At 35.5% G+C, this 24168-nt stretch overlaps 1 protein-coding gene across 2 annotated transcripts in view; it reads right to left on the bottom strand.

The window, feature by feature from the left end:
• Positions 1-23295, bottom strand: part of LOC145670420 (uncharacterized) — an 84631-nt gene extending 61336 nt beyond the window's left edge. The window contains exon 1 of one of the 2 annotated variants that reach the window (XM_081739088.1): positions 23160-23295. The gene's annotated coding sequence lies outside the window, so the exon portion shown is untranslated. Of the gene's footprint in view, positions 1-22130; positions 23104-23159 lie in introns of those variants that run through there. The other variant, XM_081739096.1, reaches the window with a different exon arrangement.
• Positions 23296-24168: the final 873 nt, after the last annotated feature.

The raw sequence follows: 24168 nt of genomic DNA on the forward strand, positions 1-24168 counted from the left end.
TCAGAAGTATCTTTGGTATCTGTTTATGTATAAATGGGTCAGAGAAAAATTGGACTCAAATAATTCGTATCTTTATTCACCTTTCTTACTGATATGCAAGGTAAGTCGTCGTATTTCTTTAACTTGAACTAATAAGTCGTTGTTAACTAACTTGGTCTAAATTAGTTCTGTACTCTGCAGTATTTTGAAATTGTCCATATGTAATTCTGTATAATGGTTTCCCTTGTGCAACTGTTTATCTTTTTGTTCTTCTGAAATGACTCTTGACAATTATATTAACAAGTATGTAAAGATTAGTACAACGTATTTTTATCAGGAGTCCTTTGTGAGTCAGTCGGCATCGCATTTGTGGCCGATTAGTCGCGGTTTCGACTTCAAATGGAGGACAATTTCTCTCGGATGTAAGCTCAGAAGCGGTTTGGATTCCGCTTTAAGATTATGTGACCCCTTGTAGCATAACCCAGTTGTTGCATAATAACACCAAGGCGAAACAAACGTATTTCTTTCCATATGTGATATAAATACACAGGGCAAATTAAACAAAAAAACCGGTTTAAACAAAAAGAAACGGGCTTTTTGGTTTTTTCAATAAAAACCATGGTTTTTTCCAACCCTGCTTTGCACGCTCGAAGCACGTTCGGCTGCTTGCATCAATGACGGTGCGTATACACAGTCATTTTGAGCTTTAAAGGACCACTGAACTGTAAAGAGCTTCTCTCAAAAGAGAATTTTCCTTTGTCAATTTCCTGCATAACGCATCAGTCAGGAAGTGGCCTGTACATTGTTTGTAAGCTCTGAGTTCCAGATCCTGATTGAGCACTCGTGACATGGCTAGTCTCGAAATGGTCATCTCTCGGAATCACTGATTTGAGTCCTGACGGGATAATGCCGAATCCTTGCAGCTACAGCTTTGATTGTCCGTGGTTTCTCAATGTGCGCGGTCCGCCACTACGCTTCCGGTCACTGACACTTACTGTTTATTGTAACATTGGATGGTGCGGTATACAAATCATTCACTGATTTACCGGGATTTCAGGGTGGCAAAGATCCGCTGTGATGCCATACCCACCTTGTGTAGTGCTATAATTGCAACCCAAATCTCGTAGTCGCCCCAGTCCATCGTTTCACGTCTCCACTGTCACGCTCTCACTGTAGAATGAAAGCTTAGACCTCACCTCGATACCTAGATGGTAGCATACACATATACCCAGCATGATTAGACTGAGACCAAAATCTCGGACAATATTTATGAAATAACTAGGTATTTTCTGTCATGCGACTACCAGGAGCATGTCTTTAAATCAGAAATTATTCCCGGTCCTTTTCTTTTGGTATTCTTTGTTGATCATATCACGTTTACAATTAACTTATATTATTAATAATTTAAGCTTAGTTTTTCTCTTTCTTTATTACGCACTTTTGATCCGTTCTTTTAAAGTATCAAAATGAAAGAAAACTAATAACTTGGATTAATAAGAAACCCAATTATTTATTTGTAACATATACTTAACAAATATCGGCATATATCCACAAGTAACTTTTATTTTGCGTGAATCGCTCAAATATTGCTCCCACGTAAGTTTCTGGATAAGACAGGGTTGGCAAAAACCATAGTTTTTATTGAACAAAAAGAAAAAAAAAGTTTTTTTGGTTTAAACCACTTTTTTTATTTAAATAACTTGCTCTATGTATTTATATCACATATGGACAAAAATAAGTTTGTTTCGCCTTGGTGTTATTATGCAACAACCAGGTTATGCTGGAAGTGGTCACAAAAGCTTAAAGCAGAATCCAAATCGCTTCTCGGCTTACATGCGAGAGAATTTGTTCTCCATTTGAAGTTAGTTCACTACGACTTTTATTAGTTCAAGTTAAAGAAATACAACGACTAAGGGCCTACTTTGCATATCAGTACGAAAAGTGAATAAAGATATTAAGTATTTGAGTCCACTTTGGCTATGACCAATTTATACATAAAAAGATACCAAAGATACTTCTGATTTAACAATAAATGCCTCTCGTGAGGTTTGTATGATCCCCCTCCCCCCCCAAAAAAAGTACGACATTTCGATGTATTTTATCAATAGTAAACATTATTAAAACGAAACATTATTTAGAATTTTCCTTTGATTGCAACTGAATAACAATAATAATAAACTATAAAAGAATCACAAACGAAACATTCATAAACTTACATTAAAAAGTTGTTTTTGTAGTATAATCTCTTTGAGTAATAAATGGGGAATTTAGGTCTGAATAAAATACGAATAATATACGGGAGTGAAACGTGATAAGCCACAAATGTGTGTGTTCATCAAGATTTTACTAACACTTACACATTTACGGACATTTTTCGTTTTTTGGTTTAAACTTTTTTTTTTTAACAGCTGGTTTAAACCAGCCAACCCTGGGATAAGACAAGAAAGAATAAAACACAGCCAACATTCTTGCGAACATGAGAAAAAGAAAAATCGACCTACTTTGCCAATGATAAGCAAGACAGTAATTACCCTGTCTACAAATAATTTTTCAATGTCATAAACTAAGCTAACCTTGAATGCAGTTAGTTAGCCTAATTTTCATATTTACATCACAAAGAAGCTATGCTGAATTCAGGACACGGGGAAGAAAACTATTTTTGTTTCCACACTCGGTGAATTTCAATGCTGAAGATAAAACCACGCTGTGTCAAAAGCGGTGTTCTTTTTCTATGCGTTTCCGAGGAATTCTCTGGCTTACACGTAACTAGCTATAAGCACCTCCTGGTTTTCATTCAGAACCTGGATTAAAAAAAAAGAAAAAAAAAAGGCCTTATTCCAGTGTTTCGTTATTTATCCTCTGGTGTTCTGTAAGTCCGCATAATCGAAATATAATGTTGGCTACATACAGGTAGGCGTTTCATAGAAACTGGGAAAGAAACGCGTACATTTTGACTCCCGGAAAGAAAAAAAAAAAAAAAACTTCGTAAGCAATTTTATCTAGGATATACATCTGTGTAAAAAAAAATCTGGTAGCGCTAGGAGATCCCTTTTTATGCGAAAACCTGAGGACGGACATACAGATTATTGAGGATGACGGACGCAGATCGACTCTCTATTGAACGCCTTGTTGTTAGCTACGGAGTCGGTGAAATGTATTAATAAATGAGGATCGCTTCAATTGAGCACATTTATGAAAAATGGGGAAGATTTCTACCTAATTTCGTATTAGAGTACGAAGTGACCATTTCAATCTGTCTATCATCATTGAGAAAAATAACAAAACTGGTTAAAGATTTGAAAGAAAGCAGCCGTACACGGCAATCAACATAATCTTGAGTCGAAAATGATGACTATATCACGATGCTAGGACAAAGAGTTCCAGTAATAATAGTTATGTTTTTGCTCAGTTCACAATACAATTTCTGGATTCGCGTGCTATAAACTTTCTTCTTTCTTCTTCATAAATATTTGATCAGGCTCTTAGTCCAACAGGCACAATCCATTTTGAATTTAATATTACTCTTCTATCTCTATTTAGAAAGAAACTGATTTTAAAAAATAAACCTTTCAAGAAGCAATGATGAAACGTGTCCATTATAAAATTACTCTACAGCTCCCATATTTAAGTAAAAACTGTTAAAATTCTTAATTGAAATGAACATTTAGAGCATAATTAAAAAAAAAAAAACTGTAATTTATAACTGTGCTCTTCAACTAGTGCGTACTACTAAGAAATCGGTCATCTTTAATAACAATAAAATAATGTGTATCTATCAAACTTTTCGCACAGAAAGAAATCACCATATATAAACGTGTACGAAGGTTTTTTTTTTTTTTTTAATTAATTTCGGCTAACGGGAATTTGCGGGGAACTGAAAATATATGCGACATGGTATACAAGTTTCTCGTAGTTTCCACGAACGCCTTCCCTATACGCAACCCGCATCACATTGTGGGCATGTTGGCTTACATAATAGCAAAGGATAAAAACCAGGAAACGACGGGCACTTAGCCTCGTAATAACTTATTTTATCGGGTTTTATAACAGCTAATATTTAGAACAGTGATAGATTTGTATGAAAACTGTGAAACCACACATTCGTATAAAGCCCGATACTGTTTAAAGTATAAAAAAATCGAAGCAGCAATCACCTTTGATCTTAACGCCTTCATCATATATAATGTTAAAAGAACGATCTCATAACTTCCATAATAATTAGAAATCCCAAAACTTCCTATTATTAGTATTAGAAAAAAGAAAAATTACGTGGATATTTAAAAAAATCAAGATAGCTAAAAATCACACATAATTTAAGAATACAATTGTCGTTGGCTACGTAACGAGTATTTAGTTATTTATTCATTCAGCATCCCTTTCAGCACCGAGGCTATGGGACGTGGGGCTACAGTTTAAAGTGGAATGCGTTCAATTTTTGTAAGGTTCTCCCATTAGAAATCAAATTCCTATACACCAATCACACACTCGCTAATCACAGATCAGCTGTGACGGTCAGGTAATGTTGGAAGTGGGAATTAGATTTCTGGGTTTTCGGCATCTATGGCCATTTAGCCCGTCACGTAAATGAGAGATGACATCCCTCTGCGATCACACTATCCGATGAAAGGGCCGAAAGGAAGCGGCCGGCACTTACCTGGTGTGAATAAGGAAAACCCAGGAAAAACTCACTCAAGATGGCTAGCCTGAAAAAGCTGTTAACACCTTTTCGACCGAGTGTCCCCACCGGGAATCGAATCTGGGACCGCTCGCACCAAAGGCGAGAGCGTCAGCAACTACGCCACGCGGGGTCACCAGGTAACGATGGAAATTAACAAACACAAAACGAAATCATCACATGATATAAAGATGTTAGAGAATCCATGTCAATCTTCAAACGACTACAAGGAGATGTGAAAAGAAATATGTAATGGACAGATAGTACTGTAACGTGCTACAGTTAACGAGATCTAGACAATTTAAATTTTTATATATATAATGAAAGTAACCATTTTTGTGACTTAACTCTTGAACCATCCGACTGATCTCAATCAAGTTTTCAACATAGATGAGGTTGGGGTCTGGAAGGATTTTATCATTTAATTTGACGGTGCAACTTAGGGAAGGCGCAAGATATATGAAAATTATCGAAAATGATCGATATTAGTGTCGGATTCAGTTTGCGGGGTCGCTGGGAAGAACAGTGATACTTCTGATGACGTTTGAATCCATATTCAGCCCTGCAACTTGGGGAGGGGTGAAGAGATAAAAAATGATAGAAAATGACCGCTATAAAAAAGCACTTCAGTAACAGTAAAAAGTGACGAACTAACGAAATACATTACTAGTTTTTCTTATTTAAAGTCAGCGAAGCAGGTAACCGACGCTAGTTTTAAAGATATATTCCATAATACAGGGGATGGACAAAATATAACGTTAAACAAATATAATTCATAATATGTTAAACTTATTATCTCTCTTTATCTTTAATTGCAATCTAAATCTTCAATGAACCGCTACGTACCAGAAGACTGTGCAAACCATAGTAACTGAAAACTTACAACGTATTAAATATTACTTGTAAACAGTACGGACAAAAACGTTACCGTGCATTAAAGGAAATATCGTACATTTCCAATTCAAGTTCTGTAGAAAAAACAAACTGTTAAGTTCAATCTTACACTAACATATTCTATGAAACAAAAACAAGTACGGTAATATAAAAATGAGCAGAGTACGTACTAAGTTTAAATTTGTATACCTCTCTCTGTCTTCACATATTTTGAACGCTTAGAAAGATTATCGCACGAAGAAATATCTCAGTACATTCAATGGTGACAAAATCATGATGTAGATACTGGCAAATACATCCACGTTTTCCCTCTCCTCCAACTTTTAAATTTGAAATAATTCCCAAGGGCAATTCTGCGACTTAAAACTACTTTTCTTTTGGTAAGTTTTTCTATTAATTTGAACATGTTCTACATTTTCAAGGTTTGACTACGAAATTCACGGCTTATTCACGGTTGGGTGGGTACCCTGTCTGATAAATAGCCTAAAAATTCGATAAATTCCAACTACTGTTTTTATAACACAACACAAACAAACGGATTAACCAACTGTAAACATCTTCCCAGAATAGCTATGCAGAATGGAACAGAACCTCACGACGGAAAATATTTTGATTAGGCGTCAAATTACAAAACCATACTCTCCCTCAGATGAAGTCTCGAAGCTAATCAGGAAATCAGAAATTAACTGTTTACAGTAGCATTCCTGTCATAGCAGAAACTGATAGGTTTCTATATATGAGTTTGAAGCGCTCACTCACCTACGGTCACCACCGCCTGTGCTCTGTATGTGACTCTCCACAAAGAAAGAGATTACATCAGAGCATAAAATTTAAAAATCAGACGATTCAGGATAATCAATTATGAACTGGACAATTCATATACATCTTAAAAAATATCATGCCTTAAGACTTTTCTCTCACTCATTAACAATTATTTTCGTGCGAAATATAAAGTGCGCAGCCTTGTGAGTTTAGGCAGAAACCATTCCTACCGAACACTGGTGGCCAGCCCTAAATTTCTAGTCGCCAATGGCGACCGGAAATTTTGCGCCCTGATACTATATTCCAATAGTTATTTCAAACGGGTTAGCAGTTTTCCGAGTCAGAAAACTACGGATTCGACACAATTCTTGGTCGTTTTCGGTATTTCATTTTTCACCTTTCCTCATCCACCATGCCGATGGGAGGCTGAACTTGGACGTAAACGGTATCGGAAATGCCACTATTCGTCTCAAGAGACCTCAAAAACTGTAAATTCGACATCAATGTCCGTAGCTCTGGATTATTCTTCAATCCGTCCCTAGGGAAAGGGGTTCTACGAAGATCTTAAGCCTACAGTATTTAATTCCAGACTGTAAGTCACATGAGCATCAAATTTGGTTCCAGGTATTCCATAGTTACGCCGAAACATACTACATACATACATTTTTATATATACGATGTTAACGCGCACGACTGACAACGCTTAGTAGGTGATTCTTGACACCAAGATAAGACAAGGTATAGACCCACCAAACTGGGGATGGAAATGCTTCCTTTCGGTGCTATGACCAGCCGAAATTTGTTGGATTTTTTAAAGCCTTAACTCGAGAACAAAACTTCGGATCGAAGTTGGGTAAAAGGTAATGTTCATTATTTTCAGTTACTGATTTTACTAATCTATAATTGCATATAGTGCAGGGGAGGCGCAAAGGTTGTCTCCGAAGAAACTGAAGAATCCCTAGGGTATTTTATCAAAAGTTGAATGAGGAAAATGAACAAGCAAGTAAAGTATTTCAACGAACAAAAAGCATAGTACTTATTCAAGTTAAAAGAACACTATTAGAATTTGAAAGGAAGGGGCATACACAAGTTTGGTTTATCTACTTCGTCTCAGTACAGAATAAACATTCGCACAAAGAACTGAAATGAAACAAAAGTATTTAACATCTTACGGTTATGCCTTTTAACCTGATGGAAATGGATGGTAAATGAGGGGTTTCTGTTCAATTTACGAGCGTATGAAAATAAGGAAAAAGGAATTCCGATTCAGAATATGTGGAAAAAAAAAGTGCATGGGATTGCAGTGTCAGGCGGCACGTAAAGAAACACCATGTAGTATCCTGGTCCAAAGGTCAAATGTGATGATCTAGTGGTAGGACCTTACTTATTATCGATCCACCTCGGTGGTGGGAAGTATCTTGTGTTTATAAGTTACATTCTCCCAGATCTGTTACAAAATATCCTCTCGAACATAAGAGAGTAGATGTGCTTCCAAAATGACAGTGCACCTGCACATTTTACAGAGTATGCGGACCTACCTAAATGAAACATTCCCTAATCGTTGGATTCACATAAGTACCTGTGTTATGGGAACCTCTCTCACCCTGTTACGACCCCTCGATTTCTCTTTTTGTGGGGAAATGAAACATTTATGTATTCAACACAGGTCACAACAACCAAAGAACTTGTTGCAGGAGTTAATGTTGCTAAGGCAACCATCTTCGAAGTGTTAGGTGTGTTTCAGCGTACACGGCAAAACTTTATTTCATCAATGTCATCTTTGCAATGCGGTCACATTCAGTACCCTCTCTGAACTGTTACGTTTCACAGCTGTCTCATGTACACATATTACAGTGCACAAACACGCACAGGTTACTTCTACCCTACTTTGTACAAAACTTAATAAAATAGTGGTTTGCTACTGTATTTCTTTGTATTCTTATGCAACATGCACAGTAGCTCGTATTAGTCCATTTTCGTTTATTCTATGCAGGAATTGTCATCTTGCACGGAACTACATATCACGAAGAGGAAATACTTTCATGTAGCTTACTTTCTCAACTGTAGTAGAGTAATTTGTAGGAATCCCTGTGTTCGTTAGGAGAATCCCTTGAATATTCCTTCATCACATGTAACCTAAACACGTTTGGATACTACGTTTCTTTCCATGCCGCTGGTAACCCAGGCCGTAACCAGGCCATGACACCGCTATCCTACGTGCACTCGTTTTCACCTATTCTGGATCAAAGTTCCTTTTTCCCACATTTTCAAACTTGGACAGAAACAGTTTACTTATCATCCGTCCCCCTTAGCTTAAACGGCATAACCGTAAAACGTTAAATACTTTTATGTCATACCAATTCTTCCTCCGAGAGGTTATTCTTCACTAGAACAAAGATCAATCAAACTTGTGTATCCTTCCTCCTTTTAAATTCCTATAACTTGAACGATGTACTATGCTTTTTGTTAGCTGAAATTTTGTTCATTTCCCTCATTCATTTTTTGATTTGAAAAAAAGAACTCTCCAATTTCTTTAGAGGCCACACTTGCGCCGCCCCTGTACTATATCCAACTGTACATTAATGGAATCAACGATTAAAAATAATGGACATTACTTTTAACTTCTAACCGAAGCTTTGTTCTTGAGTATTGACTTAAAAGGTTTCCGGGTGGTCATGGCGTCGAAAAAAGCATTTTCACACCTACGTTGGTCTATCTATACTTTGGTGTCAGAAATCATCTCCCAAACGTTGTTAACTCTGAACATGAGCACCCTGTATATACATACAAATGCATCGCATGTTACTTCTACATTATTTCCAAGGTTTCCATCTCGAAAAACTGGCTTTTCGCACTGTTCTAGTCGCTTGTGTTTATGTCGTTGAAACATGTATTCACAGGTTCGATCCCCGGTGGAATCACAAAAAAATTAATTTCAAAATCATTCACTCTTATTATCCGTTTTCTTTACAATTAGTAATTAGATTTCTGGACTTTCGGCATCTATGGACATGTTAGACTGTTACATATGAGAGACGACGTCCCTCAGCGATCACACTGTCTGGAGTATTGGGAAGGAAGAAAAGTAGCCTGAAAACATGTTTTCCGGCATTTGCGTGGTATGAATGAGGAAACCTCAGTCAGGATGCATGGCTGGGAAAAGTTGTTAATACTTTTTCGACCGAGTGTCCCACTGCAAATCGAATCCGAAAGGAGAGCGTTAATGACTACGCTACGCGGGACCAGATGTCTCCTTTAGCCTATAAGGTATGAGCGTAGGGAGGTTAAAACTAAAAATTTCACGATATCTTCTAAACAAAACACACACACACACACACTTATGCTTACAACATGCTGAAAACAACTGTTCAATTCTACAATATTGCCAACAGCGCTCACATTAAGCTCGTAATTGGAAACCAATCTATCCAAAGACTCACAGGATAATGACGATGGTGGCTGAATTTATTGTCAACCATTCTTGTGTGGTCTTCTTCAGCAGAATAACGTGAAAATCGAGTCACTTACGAAAACTTTTTTAGACTTTTGTTACAAAACTGAAACGGTTTGGTTACATTGGAAAATGAAATGAAAATTTTAAAGTTTTACATCCCACGATTACGCCGACTAGGCTAAGGAAGACAGTGATGATGAGAAATGACTGAAATTTTGGAATGAAGAAAATGGAAGAACCCCAAGAAAACGCACGCACACGGTGCTTGCCCACCACAAAGTTCAATGGCGGGAGCTGGGATCAATCCAAGGACCCCATGCACCAGAGGTGAACGCTCTCGAGGCTATACAAAACGTGGCCCAACAACTTCACGTGGGGGATCCGAACTGTGTAAGTTCCCATCTGGAATCGAACCCAGTTGTCTCATACTTGGCGCGTATACTAACCACATACTCAGGAGAGAGTTTAAAACTGAAACTGAGAACTTCCGCAAAACTTACCAATTTTATAACACCAAACAACTGCAAAATGTTCTCACAAAAAGTAATTCGATTTTCATGTAAGTGATTTAATACTGATGAAGACGATAATAGTAAGGGCGGTTCAAACAGTGAAGCAAAATATCTTGGCCGCAATTTTGTCAACTCTATCATACCTACGTATATTTCAAAATGGATCTGAAAAAAGGCCCGGTTTCTTTACACCTCTAAAAATAACAGCATCAATTTATTTGAATTCTCAATTTTGCCATTCTACAGAGAATACCATTTCAACAACTTCTACAGGGTGTTCCAAAATTCACAAGACATGAATTTCGCGTTGTAAGGTGTTAACGAGAAAAAAAAGCGTGACTGCTGACAGCTCAGGGTTATTAAAAATAGAACGCCACACGAAAGAACCAGTCTTCATTGTTGAGCAATATTTTAAAAATAATGAAGGTCTGGCAGCTACAAATCGCAATCTTCGTATATATATATATATATATATATATATAAACCCTGATATTAGTGATTTAACTTCAACTGTGAAGAGATTAACTTAAAAATTTAGGTAGAGACTGGATCAATTTGTGACTTTAAACACACTGGTTGTACTTGAACAAGTCGTTCAATACGAAACATTGTAGTAGTTCGTGAGTGTATTGCTGAGAGTCCAGGAACATCATCCTTTACTTTACAGTTCAGTACAGTACAGTAAGTAAGCTTTAAAAAAGGATGGGCTTCAACGATTCGGTTAATCGGGATTGTAGTATATTATCATTTACTCTGATAGTCTTACCAATAGTTAAATATATCTGAAGGTTGAATTTTCACCATCCCACATGTGACATTATTGAAATATAGGAGAAAATGAAAAGGATGCATCTAGGCAGAAAAACGATTGTAATTCAACTAAAATATTTATAATGTAAACCACACTAATCTCCAACTGATATAATATATTGATTGATACTTTGGGAGCTGAACATCATTTCTTAAATCATTATTATCAAGCTATATGAAACGAAAATTACAACTTGAGAGTACTCACATTCTTATTAGAGGCTGGGGATTAAATCCTACCTTTTGTTTACGGAATTTCAATTAGTATACTTCCTCCCTTTTTTTCTTTTAAACTACGTATATGAGATACCTCTTCATACAGTAATATTTGTATTACTTAGGCTTTCCAGAAACACGCAAGAAGAATGAAAGTACTTATTAACCAAGACAAATACGACATTCTAATCTTTCAAAACATCTAAAACAAATTACACAAGAGGACATAACACATATCTTACAAAAATAATTATCATTCGGAACAGGAAGTAGTCTACGATTGATTTTAATTAGATCAATAAAAAGATAATGTAAATTTGAAAACAACTAGTTCAACGTAACACTTCCAGCAATATCGCTCTTGCAAGATATGTCTAACAGTACTTCTCGTCAACATTGTCTTTACAGCGTTGTATTAAAGGGTTAAATGAGTATAGGTAAAGTCATTCAAAATATAAGATAATCGGAATATACACTTCTCCCTATATTGTCTCCTTATTCTTTATTTTAATTTTTGTAACTCTGTTAACATGCTTTACTGCAACTTTTACAAGTAACCTTACGATAATGTATGCGTAGCAAGGGTCTAGAAACTACATGAACTGTTTTTTCTATTCTCGTTCTCTCTCCCTATTTTTCAAACAATGTAAACCTTTAATATAACTAAAGTACTCACCTATTTGTATTTCGTAATGCATATTAAATTTTCCTGTATTTCGGAAGGATTCATGAAGATTAATATCCGTTTTATATTGAGTTCTTCACATGCTTACTGTTTTGGTATCAGTGGACAGTTCAAAATTTGTATACAAAGATTGAAGAATTTTCCTTTCCATGTAACAGATAATCCTAATAATTGGCTTTCTTTTAATTGATGAAGTGTGTAGAGTGCACTCCTACATATTTTACCTATTCAAGATTTTTTTTTTTTTAATTGTTGAAGCTTATGCACAAGAATTATAAATTCCTCCGCTAATCTTGATGTAACTGCGGTGGTTCGCATTCCACTTTAAACTAATGGTCCATGTCTCATATAGCTTGATAACGAAAGGGACGCTGAGTTGTTCAGCTAAGAGCTGAACTCAATGGTACAAAATTACGGAAAAGTTCCGAAGTTCATAGTAGTTTTTCATTTCCGTTCATGCAAACATTACAGGAATATCCTTAACGTTTCCAATAAATGACTATAAAATACACTGTGCAGTAATTAAAAAAAAAAAAAAATCCCTATTAAGAAAATGTCTGAACGCTTTTATCTGAAAAAGAAAACATATTTGTCAATGGGTTAGGCCTAATTCACTGAGAACTGGCTAAATACTCACACTTCAAACAGTATTTATTGTTATCTACCAATTTATCGTACTTCCCAAAACACCGTAAGAATTCATGTATTATGCCTATTCGTGAAGTAATACCATGGAATTATAATTAAAGAAACGTGTACTATATTCACTCTACAGAAGTAGCAGAGAACGTTAAACTAAATATTTCATTTAACTCTATGGAGTTATTACACGAGGAAATTCAATTCCATAATTTTACGTATTTGTTTGTCGTTTACGGTTCAGAGGTTATACATGGAACTCCAATCGAAGAACACCCACATTTTCCTCGAAAGCAAAAACTACCACCAGCCGCGTTATTTAAATAGGTAGCTATATATGTATATATATCACTTAATTAATGCAGTGTAAATTTAACATCTAATCTACAAATAAATTTTTGTTGTCGGCGAAATTGGGTACAAAAATAATTCTTACTTTCAGAAACAGAAATTAAGACAATCCTTTGAATACAAACTGCTATAAATCTAATGATAACAAACAGTATTCAGTACGCTCACTCTGTTGCAAGGAGTCCCTGATTGTTCCCACCCAAAGCATGAATTCCACCAAGCCTTTCATAATCATTCATTCATTTTCGTTATCATCCGTCTCTTGTGACCTAAAAGGCATACTCGTGGGACTTTAGATTAAAGGTTTCAGGCCGGCTTAAATACTCCAGTTCTAGGGGAAAATATCCAGCTCAAGATAATATTCTAAGTAGACTGATGTTAAATGGTGAATGATTATGAAAAAAGGAAAGGAATGAGAAAGCGAGGAAACAGAAGAAAATCTATGGAGACAATATAGCCTGAGATCGAACCAAAGGGCCCTCGTAAAAGAAGTAAGCGCTCCACCAATCAACCAGTTTTTAAGAAGAAGCTATAAAAGTGGATAATCACTGTTGCTGACATTGTAAACTTCGGTCTTTTATATAATATATATATATAGAGATGCAAGGGCTCGGAAAAAAACCGGCTTTTTTGAAAAAAAACTCGGTTTTTTCTGCTTCGCTTTTTTGCTTGGGAAATTTTGGGCTTTTTTAAAATTTCTGCTTTAAATTGATAAAGCAGACTTTGTTTCGCTTCTCTATAACACAAAAAGTCATTTAATTAGTAGTTGATGCTGATAATAATATAAAACCTCGAAAATAAACCATGAATTTCGAAAAGATATTTCAAACGATTTTTCTTCAACATATTTACATTATGAACTGCAAAGGATTAACCAATGTATATAATAAGAATTTTTTAACCTCCTATATACAAAAGTAAGCAGAGTTGGCACGAACCATGGTTTGTTTTGAAAATGCCAAAAACCCGTTTTTTTTTGGGGGGGGGGGGATGTTTAAACCAGGCTTTTTTGGTTTAAACCAGGTTTTTTTTTTTAAAAATTTAGATTCTTTGCTTTATGTATTTGTAATATATATTCACAGAAATAAGTTTGTTTCGCCTTGGTGTTATTACGCAACAGCGGGGTTATGCCGGAAGAACTCCCATAAGCTTAAAGAAGTCCGGTCAGTAAATTTCTTAAATTGAGAAGCTCCCGCCCTAACCATCGGGAAAATCCCGTCATTACTTGAAATGTAAGACAATAACGGAAAAATCCTGTTATTGCTTTGCATATAAAATTTAAAGGTTAACGTATCATAATCAGTACGCTAAAACTGAGGTATTAAATTACAAATTTAGTGCGTATATATCATTGAAAGTCCAATCCAAGCTGATGTTGAAAGCTACGTAGGCAATCGATAAATTTTGCCAATTTCTATCAATATATTTAAGCAATCTTGGCTTCTTTATAAAACAACAGGCATTTAGGCATGCAGGAATATACAATTTGGTTTCGTTTCGTACGTTTAGGATTAACATCCTTACGAAATACAGAGGTTATCAAGGAGAAGACTTTTGCTTAAACTGACATCTGAACCGCTACTTGGTTTACGCATGAAAGAAGGGTTATGGTTCGACCGAAAATTGAACATGGGACACCTTGATTAAAAGGTGAAGGGGAAATGCAACTATTGCAGGTGGTTTGATATCTGGAAACGTCACCATGAAGTTCACACGATTCGCATTTTTTGTTCTTTTTATTTTTTTGGTTTAAACCAGTTATTAAAAAAAAAAAAAAAAAGTTGGGGTAAACCAGCCAACCCTAAAAGTAAACATTTCTTTTTAAAAAATACACAAATAACTAGCAAAATTGTATGTAATATTTTTACTTCAAAATATTCCATATCCTCTTTTTGAAACAAAATAAAATTAAAATAAAACATAAGAGAAATACTTAGATTTATATGATACACTTAAAAGCTGCACATCTAGAGCTTTTGGTTCTGTATATTCTTGAAATTCTACAGTTAAGTTTTACATAACCACCATCATGGTTTACCCAATCCTCAAGTTTTCTGAATTTTTAACAAGAGGGATTCAACATGTCATTACAGAACTCCCCCCCCCCCCCAAAAAAAAAAAGGGACTACGGAATATATTTAAGTTAAGCTAAATACAACTGCACAACAAAAATGAGTGAGTGATTAGCTTTTGTGCTTCTATCGGGAAGTCCGATATTCAATCCAGCATTCAACCATTCTGACAAAGCTTTTCTTCATTCCATCTGTGAAGTAGAAATAGTGCGTGTACCGTGAGTTGGCCGACTTCCTTTCTTATTGTTTTTAAATCGTTATTATTACTAATTACCAGCAGTGACAGTTTTACGAAGGTTAGGGGGGCGGTCTTTCGGACTGAAGCCTGTACCCCAAAGTTACGGAATGTCTGCAACAAACGAAATATCTATTAGTTATGCCTTTACTCATAAACTTTAAGCTACCGTCAAATAAAAATTACAAATGTTTAGAAAAACTAAACTTTAGTAAGAAAAACCCTTTCCAAAATACTTTTCTAAATCCGCCACTGATTCTCAGTATAAAATGGTCTTTAAGGTTGTATCCGGAAGATTATTGCTAAACATATAAACGAAACGAAAAATTAGTTATGCCTGTACTCATAAACTTCAAGCACCTCTCAAATAAAATTAGGAGTTTTTTTAGAAAACGAAACAATCAGAAAATCCCCTCCTAAAGTACTTTTCTAAATCCGCTTCTGATTATTTGTATAAATTGGTATTCAAGGTTGTGTCCGGAAAATTATTGCTAAATCACTTCACAACTACAGTATAACAGAAATGTGGAAGTACGGTTTGACGGATATATTGAAAAACGTACGCTTTGACGGATAAATAGAAAAACGGGCAAGTTTAACTTTGGCGCTAGAAGCTAGAGTACTAAGCACTTAGAAATGAAACACGGATGACAAACTAAAATGATATAGAGAAGAAAAAAGATGTCGATAACTCAAAAGATAAAATAAAGTTAAATAGCCTCTAAAATTGCCCTCAAATACTACATTCTTCATGTTAGCTTTAATTCGTAAAACATGTGCTCCATCCATCTTGATGGTGAATTTCAGAGCGAAATATCGCATTTAGGTCATGGAATTCTTACTTAACTATAAAATATACTATAAGAAAGCTATTTAGATAGAAAAACCATGAAAATGAAAAAAGCCAAAATTTCCAAAATTCTCGTTTTTTTCCCAAAAAAGCCGGCTTTTTATGTGAAAAAAACCATCGATTCAAAAAAGCCGGCTTTTTTGCATCTCTATATATATATATATTCTGTAACAAACAAACACATTATTCTACGGGTACAAAGCGTGCATTCAGCTGTTAATTGGTATCAGGCTACATCTGAACAGATTTTCCATTGCCAAAGACAAATAAGCTATTCCCTCAAACGATATCGCAGTTTTATGACAGGCTCAGTACCGAAGATATACAGATATACCGAAGTTTTAAACAAGCGGATCTTAAAATACTACAGTTTCTCTATTACTATTACAGAATACAATAAAAATTATCCAGAACATAATTCTCAACTGTGGAAGAAATCTGGACACTTAATTTTAGCACAATAAAGAACTTTACTGATCTTTCTTGATATTCCTTTGGAGATCAATCCTTTCAAAAATCGATATTTCGACCACATGAAACGAGTAACCATCGTCATCAGGGTTAAGTTCGCTACATGCTTTGTTGTAGCAACAGTAGAAATAGGTGAACCTGCGAAGCAAAAGGTAAATCTCTGGTGCGTGGGGTTCCCAGTTTGATTCAAGCTCGCGCCAAATGAGTTTTGTGGTGGACGAACACTGTGCGCATGGATTCTTCTATTTCCTCCTATTATGTTCGTTCTATCAATTCTTTCATTCTCATCATCACCGTCACCATTAGCCTACAACGTATAACCCTCTATCATGAAATTGAAACATTTCACTTAATTTTATTCACCAGTGGAAATAACGAAACTATATGAACTTCGTATACGAAGTGTTATTATAATCACAAATTATAGCCAGGTCATCACACACTAATTCGACATCCCACAATTATAAGTTAAGTGAACTTTACTGCTAACTGTACACTATCATTTATTTTCTTAATACAGCAGGTATGCTAAAGTACTGACTTACACGAGGTTGCTTACTTACTACAAAGTATGATTTAAGCCTGTGGTTCTTCCTGGTGGTTACTCGATTCATGTAGCCGAAATTACCGATCTTTGAAATACAAATTAGTCTGCATACGAATATTAACACTTAAGCGAAAAGCCCCGAATCGAGAGCAGCAACGTTTACTGGCCTATTGAATAACACGTACAGTACATGCATGCCTTCAAGGAAAAAAAAAATGTGATAAAGAAAAGTGAAAGCAGTATTTTATTATGCTATAATATATTCCTTAGTTCTATCATTAATTAATGTATTCTCCTCAAATTACTCATGTAACAATTCCTCGTCAATGTTTACTTCCCAGTAATTATAATAAATTCTAATTTACGTCTATATTTCACGTCCGAACAAAAATTTTCAACGCTAAACTACTGGATTAAATGGCAAGAGACGGATCCTATCTGCGAAAGAACAATGTCTAAGCCAACAGCCATATGTGCGACAAAAGTAAGTAAAGATACGTGTTTTCTTTGCCCATGATAGTCACTAAAAGCAATACATGAAGTTCAAGCATTAAACGTTATATCATAAGATGCATTTGATAAATATCGTACACGGTGTCTACTGAGTTTCATTTTCAAAATTTCAGTATATTCAGTATAATTATCAGCAAAATTCCAGTATCTACTATAATGATTTTTTAAAGTTCTTCAGGAATTATCACACTCTTGATGATTTCAGATTTGTAATTGTTGTATCATCAAAAGAATATTTTATTTTTAATAAATTTACTTTGATCTTTTGAAATACAATGATTTTTAACATTTTTTAAAAAGCCTCCCAACTCCCCTCACAGCCCTCCACTCCACCCACTGCTTTAAATGTCTAATTACAACGTGTATACAAGTCTTGTTTTGGAAAAATTTACAATGAATACAAAATCGTTTCTAAGACTATTAAAAAAAAAAAAAAAAAAAAAAAAAAAAAATTGACAAATCAATTTTATGATTTTTCCAGTGTGTGCATAAAAATTCCAGTATATTTCCAGTATCAGTAGACACCCTGTCGTAACCAGTCGCATAAAGATCCCTGTAAACCATGCATGTGTAAGTTCAAACAGAGAGTGGGAAAATCACAGAGGACTTTTTGACATCGAAAGCCGTACGAATTCAACGGAGAAACTAGCTCATCGTACACTAATATTAAAGACACAAAAACTGCTATAACGGTAACTAGCATATTTACTTACTAAACAAAAACAGAAAAATCTACTTGTTTACCATGTTAATGGGAAACCTGACCATTTATGTTCTAGATTAGTCTCTTCATGTTAGGTGGTACATTGGATGCTCCAATGGGTAAAATATTTTCAAGGTGAGCATCAGTTATTCAGGAAGGAAAAAAATCAATTCTGTTTAAGAGATTACAATACGTACGAAATACACTTTGAATAACGGGTCAGGTAGATCGGATGAAAGGGTCCAATCCACCGGAACTGTCCCCGGGGGACCGGCTGTTGCACATGACTGCTGTAAACAAAGCATGCTTATTGATATTCAGCCAATTTAAACGTTTTTTCGAACTTGAAAGATCAATTTTAGTATGAGGCGGTTCATAAATCACACTATATGAATGCTTTTTAACTCTAGTCTTCATGAAAACCACAAATATAATGGTAAAAGCCGCCGCTTAGACTAAAATTATTGTTGCAAGTTCGTTAAAGTTCAAGTGGCAGAATATCAACAACCATACATTGTTTGCACATGTCTTGCTACAATTTTACATACATGTAGCGTTTAATGCTTGAACTTCATACATATAATGACTTTCATGAATACTTTTTTTTTTTACTATTCATATCTACCACAGGCGAAAAAAGATCGACTGCACTCATAATACCGAGATGAATACTTACTAATCCTCCGGCAATGTTGGGTAAATATCTACAAGAACTTAATACTTTTTTTTTATAGCAACAACTACGATATGTAAGAAACATACGGTACATTCAAAGGTCTTAAGTAACTTACAGAAACTGGAAGGCTTAACAGTAGATCGCTCACCTCTCGTTCGTTCCTAGGGAATGTGGTGGACATCATAAATTTTTCCCGTTTCCTCCCGCATTCTCATCCCACCCCACCAATTCTTTCATTATCATTTAGATCTATTACACCTGAGTCTCCTTTATTATATAATTCTCGGGAGTATTAAAAATTACTTCACAACTAAATATAATCTTTTAAAAGACAACTTATCTACCGATGGAAAAAGAATGATTACAGGTATGATTAAATCAACATTAGACAGGAAAACACCCACAAATTACGGTTTACAAGAAAAGGGGAGGGACTTTTGAACTTCATTCAATGCCTTCTAAAAGTAAATGAAATCTTTTGAGTTTTACGTCCCACGGTTATGCCGGTTAGGCCAAAGGAGACGGTGATGATGAGTAATGAATGGAATGGTGGAATGAAGAAAGTGGGAGGAAACGGGAGAACCCCGAGAAAACCCCACGCACACGGTGTTTGGCCACCACAAAGTTCACTTAGCGGGGAGCTGGGACCGAACCCGGAACCCTAAGCACCAGAGGTGAACGCTCTCCAAACTGTAAATTTTACGGACTGCGAATTACGATAAAAACAACCAGTTACTTACACAACCAACCTTACTGATACTGAGTACGATGCTACTTAGGCCTGTATCATAGAAAGCCTAACCACTACCATAGTATACTTATGTGCCCTTCAGACAGAAAAAGTATCGTTAGTAGTATTTAATGTAAATAAATTCATATGCAAATAAAAATGTAAACAATTAAAAAAGGGAGCAAAGAATCCCTGAAACGCTATGTAATTGCGATTTTCATGTCCGGAATACAAGGTGAGTACGCTCTGGACTACAAATACCGTGTGCAAAGAAGACAAATAGATGGCATCCATTTTTCAAACCAACTATACTGTGTTTCAAATACAGATAAGTCAAGGACCCAACGTCGAAGATAAAGTTACTCTGCTTATACCAGATCCGAAAACAAGTACAGATCAAATACGAGCATCATTACTTTATCATGGATTACATCAACTACTTACAACATTCGTAACAATACTTCCAACAGAGCGACACAACTGCATTAGGACAATGTTTAACAGGAGTTCAGCTATTTTCTCAAAAATATATTACAATTTCGATAGTTTCTGTTCATATTTGGTTAGGTTCTTTATGTAAGATTATATTAGCATAGAGTCCGGCATAATTTCGAAAAAAATGATACAATTTAATTTATTTCAATTAATATTGGGTCAGTTTAGGGTAGTTCAGGTTAGTTTAAGTTAGTCCAGTTTAGGTTAGATTAGATTTGGTTAGGTTATATTAGGTCTAATCACTTACATATTCCATTTCTCCCGTAAATTTTATATTTTTTACGTACTCCGTCTGCTAAACATTTACACTTCATTATATTTTGCCAAGACTTACTCCGCGAAACTTACAAAAAGCCTCCTGATTTAGCTCCCAGTTTCGATTCCCGGCAGGAATCTTTACGATCCAGATCCCAAGCTAAGCTGTAGATTGAAGATCTATACAACTTCATGAACGAAACCCATCACTTATGTTACTACCGCAGAGAAAATTCATCTTACTTACGCGCGATACTAGAAAGTGTTGTTAACCAATTTATGTGGTATGTTACAGTACCATCGTAAGAGAAATAAAACGTGCGATGGAACTGATGTAGCCTATAATTAGAATCAATAACTTATCATTTTCGCTTTGTTTACACAAGTCAGCCTTGCCTGCTCAATAACAATACTACATATTCTCTGATATCAACCAAGAAATCGAAAACTACTCATTACTTACCAATTTACGTGTACAAAGGAATTTAGTATCCAAGTAGTCGCAGTGAATAAACGACATTGCTCTTCATTTTGTGAATTTAAATGGAACTAAAAATGTCATTAAAATCCCCCAATAATCACGTATAAAGTCCTCCATGGAGAGCTAGACTATATGTATAAAATGAATTGAACGGGCATCAGCGTGCAAATATCTGCTGAATTTACATAACAAACTGGATGAAGTAATCCCAAAATCACTTAAATAAAGAATCTCAACCCATAACGAAGTAATTTCGAGCGTTATCTTCCTTAAGGAATGGAACTCACGCCACAACGAATGTAATAAATATTATGTAACTTAAGAAAAGCAAACACCGAAAGGGACTTATACGCTAACGAATTAAAAGCACCACGAACACAGCAAGAAAAGTTATGAAATTTAGGAAACGAGCATCTTGGTATAACTAGATTTGTTTCTAATATCCTAATGGTCATTTACCATTAATTTGATCGTTTTTGATTTAATACGACCACAGAACCGAAATGGGTAAAAAAAATCCCTATCCCTTGTGCAGTTTAAACAGAATCCAGAAATGGCGAAAAAAAAAAAAATGCGTACCGCTTCAAACAAAATAAACATGCACTATTATTTTAATAACAAGAATGCACCCAACTTTTGAAGATCGCTATAAATTGCTGGTTTCTCATATATTTTACCTTTTGGATCAATTGGCTACACCATATTCTGCCCCAAAACGATAAATAACAATATTACAATAGCGCACGGAATAAATAAATAAATAAATAATACTTGGAACAAAAATCTAGAGTCATTCCCCTTGAGCCTTTACAGGTGTGATTATTTACCACAGGCTGAAGCTAGCAGGTGCCAGCAAGCGCCGAGTGCTTCCCGCAGATTGACCTTCCTACAATACGCACAACAAAAAACAGCTGATTCGCGGCCCAGAATGGTTACTAGTCGATTTCATATCATTCTCAAAATCCCGTATACCTACAACTTTATAGATATATACATCCCTCATAAACACAACCAGAGATGAACCTGCCTCATCACTAGGACCATAGAAGCTATGCTAAATGTATGGAAGCAACATTGGTGCGTAAACAAATAAAAAATAACTCCATGCCAATTTGTATAACGTACCGCTAAAAATAAACAAAGTATAACTTTCTTTCACTTCCATAATGCAGTTCAGAAGCATGAATTGCTGTTTTACATTCTAGCACCGGACTTCCATTCTCAATTCTGCATCTCTTTTTCGTAAATTTCTTTTCAAGAAAGGTCCTTGCGTTGCAAAATGCTTCTCTATTATATTTTATTTGCATTAAATCCGGATACTGTAAAACCTAACATCACCACATCGCAAAACTACTCGGTATAATATACGCACGACGTAAACCGGATCACCCCATTGCTATCAATTCATATAGAGGAATGCAGGTGCAGAATATATTAAATACCGAAACCACAAATTTATATTAAACTGTACATAAAATATACTTCAATCCTCAGAAGCAGTCTCTTATATCACATTACCAGCATACACAATTAAATGTGATGGGACTATTAAATATTTATTTCAAACGTGTGTTTAAAGGGGCAGCACTAGCATTACTTTTCAGTAGGGCCTAGCCCCGATCAGTTTTCACGCACCACCACACAACTCAGCTGTTTTTCATGTGTAGAAAACAAGCCAAAAAACATTATAATATATAATATAGCAGCCACGTATCACATAACACAAACTGGAACTTCAGGAAAACATTAGCGTTGCATCAACCCTGCAAAAAGCCACTGAAAGGGATCTCGACCTCCATTTTGTGACATGGGGGAGTGGAACAGACCTGCAGCATGCTTCTTAACTTCGCATAAATATCACTACAAACATGCGTCGAAGTCATTAATAACACTTTTGTCCACTAAAAAAACACACACAACAGATTTTTCTATGCAATTGCCACTTTTAGCTTCAACGTTGATCACGTATTTTACATGTAATTTATTCCTTCGGGGAACGAAAACTGATCCCGAGCAATCGGAAAATCTCTTCCAACTCCAATTTTGGTCTTCCTTATGCCGATGCAATAGTCCACTTATAAAACTCGCTCTAATTTATATTAAACCTGCATGCAATAATAATGCTTAATTCTTTGTTCCTGTTTCACAACTTACCTGAGAATAAGGAAAAATCAGGCATAATTTGGACGAAGTCATAAACGCCATGGAACAATAACAAGAGCCGCCATTTGCAATGCACTTAACTGACATGCGCAAATCAATCAGTGGAATTATGGGTATACTTCCCGCCACCAGCCATGTTGAACTCAGGATATACTCGTTGTTTCATTGGTTAAAATGTCGTCAACTAACTTCTTATTGGGTTGTGGAAATTAGAGGATGTCTAGAAGAAATTCATTAATGAGCGAAACGTCTTTAAAGTTCTAAAGGGATTTCGAACCCGAACTTTATGCCGTCTTTAATTCTAGAAATATATTTTTCAGATAAAAAGTGTTTAGTGCTAAATTCTCGTATTTGTCCCTATCTAAGGCTTCTGTACGGATGTAAGTGAAACCGCTAAAGTTGGTGTCACTAGTTGGCGTACTCACGGACGACCTTGTTGTGTTGGCATTTGGTCCGTGTGAGAAAAAAATATTTAGTTGTCATATTTCAATTTTTTAACGTGTTTATCTGTGCAAAATAAGATAATTGTAGCATTGTTAGTATACTAAAAAAATAAAACTACCATGAAGTGCTATATATTGTGGAGTGCGCAGATATTTATTTATTATTGGGGGAGGGGAGGGAGATCGTAAAAGTGCTGCGTTAATGCGTGGAAGTAGCATTGATTGAACTAAAAATCGTTCCCATGAATGTGAATTGCATAAATTAAAATTTAAGGGGTGTGTTGTTTAATATAATCGAACTTCATATTAGGTATATGGTAAATGTGATATGTTACATAAAAATTTTCGTGTTTAAATGGAATGAAACGTACTGAGTACCTGGGATTTTTCCGCTGACCGATCAGCTGTAGTTGCTTGTATAGAACCGAACGGGGGACTCTATAATGAAGTGTGATAGTTATGATTCCATTACTTATGAGTTTACTGCTTGTATATACATACGTGTCTGTGCAGTACTTTTGTTTTTATTATATCAGGAAAGTGCATTTTAAGAATTA

The sequence above is a fragment of the Thermobia domestica genome, chromosome 2 (genome assembly GCF_964235325.1).
Source record: "Thermobia domestica chromosome 2, izTheDome1.hap1.1, whole genome shotgun sequence".
Lineage (NCBI taxonomy): Eukaryota > Metazoa > Arthropoda > Insecta > Zygentoma > Lepismatidae > Thermobia > Thermobia domestica.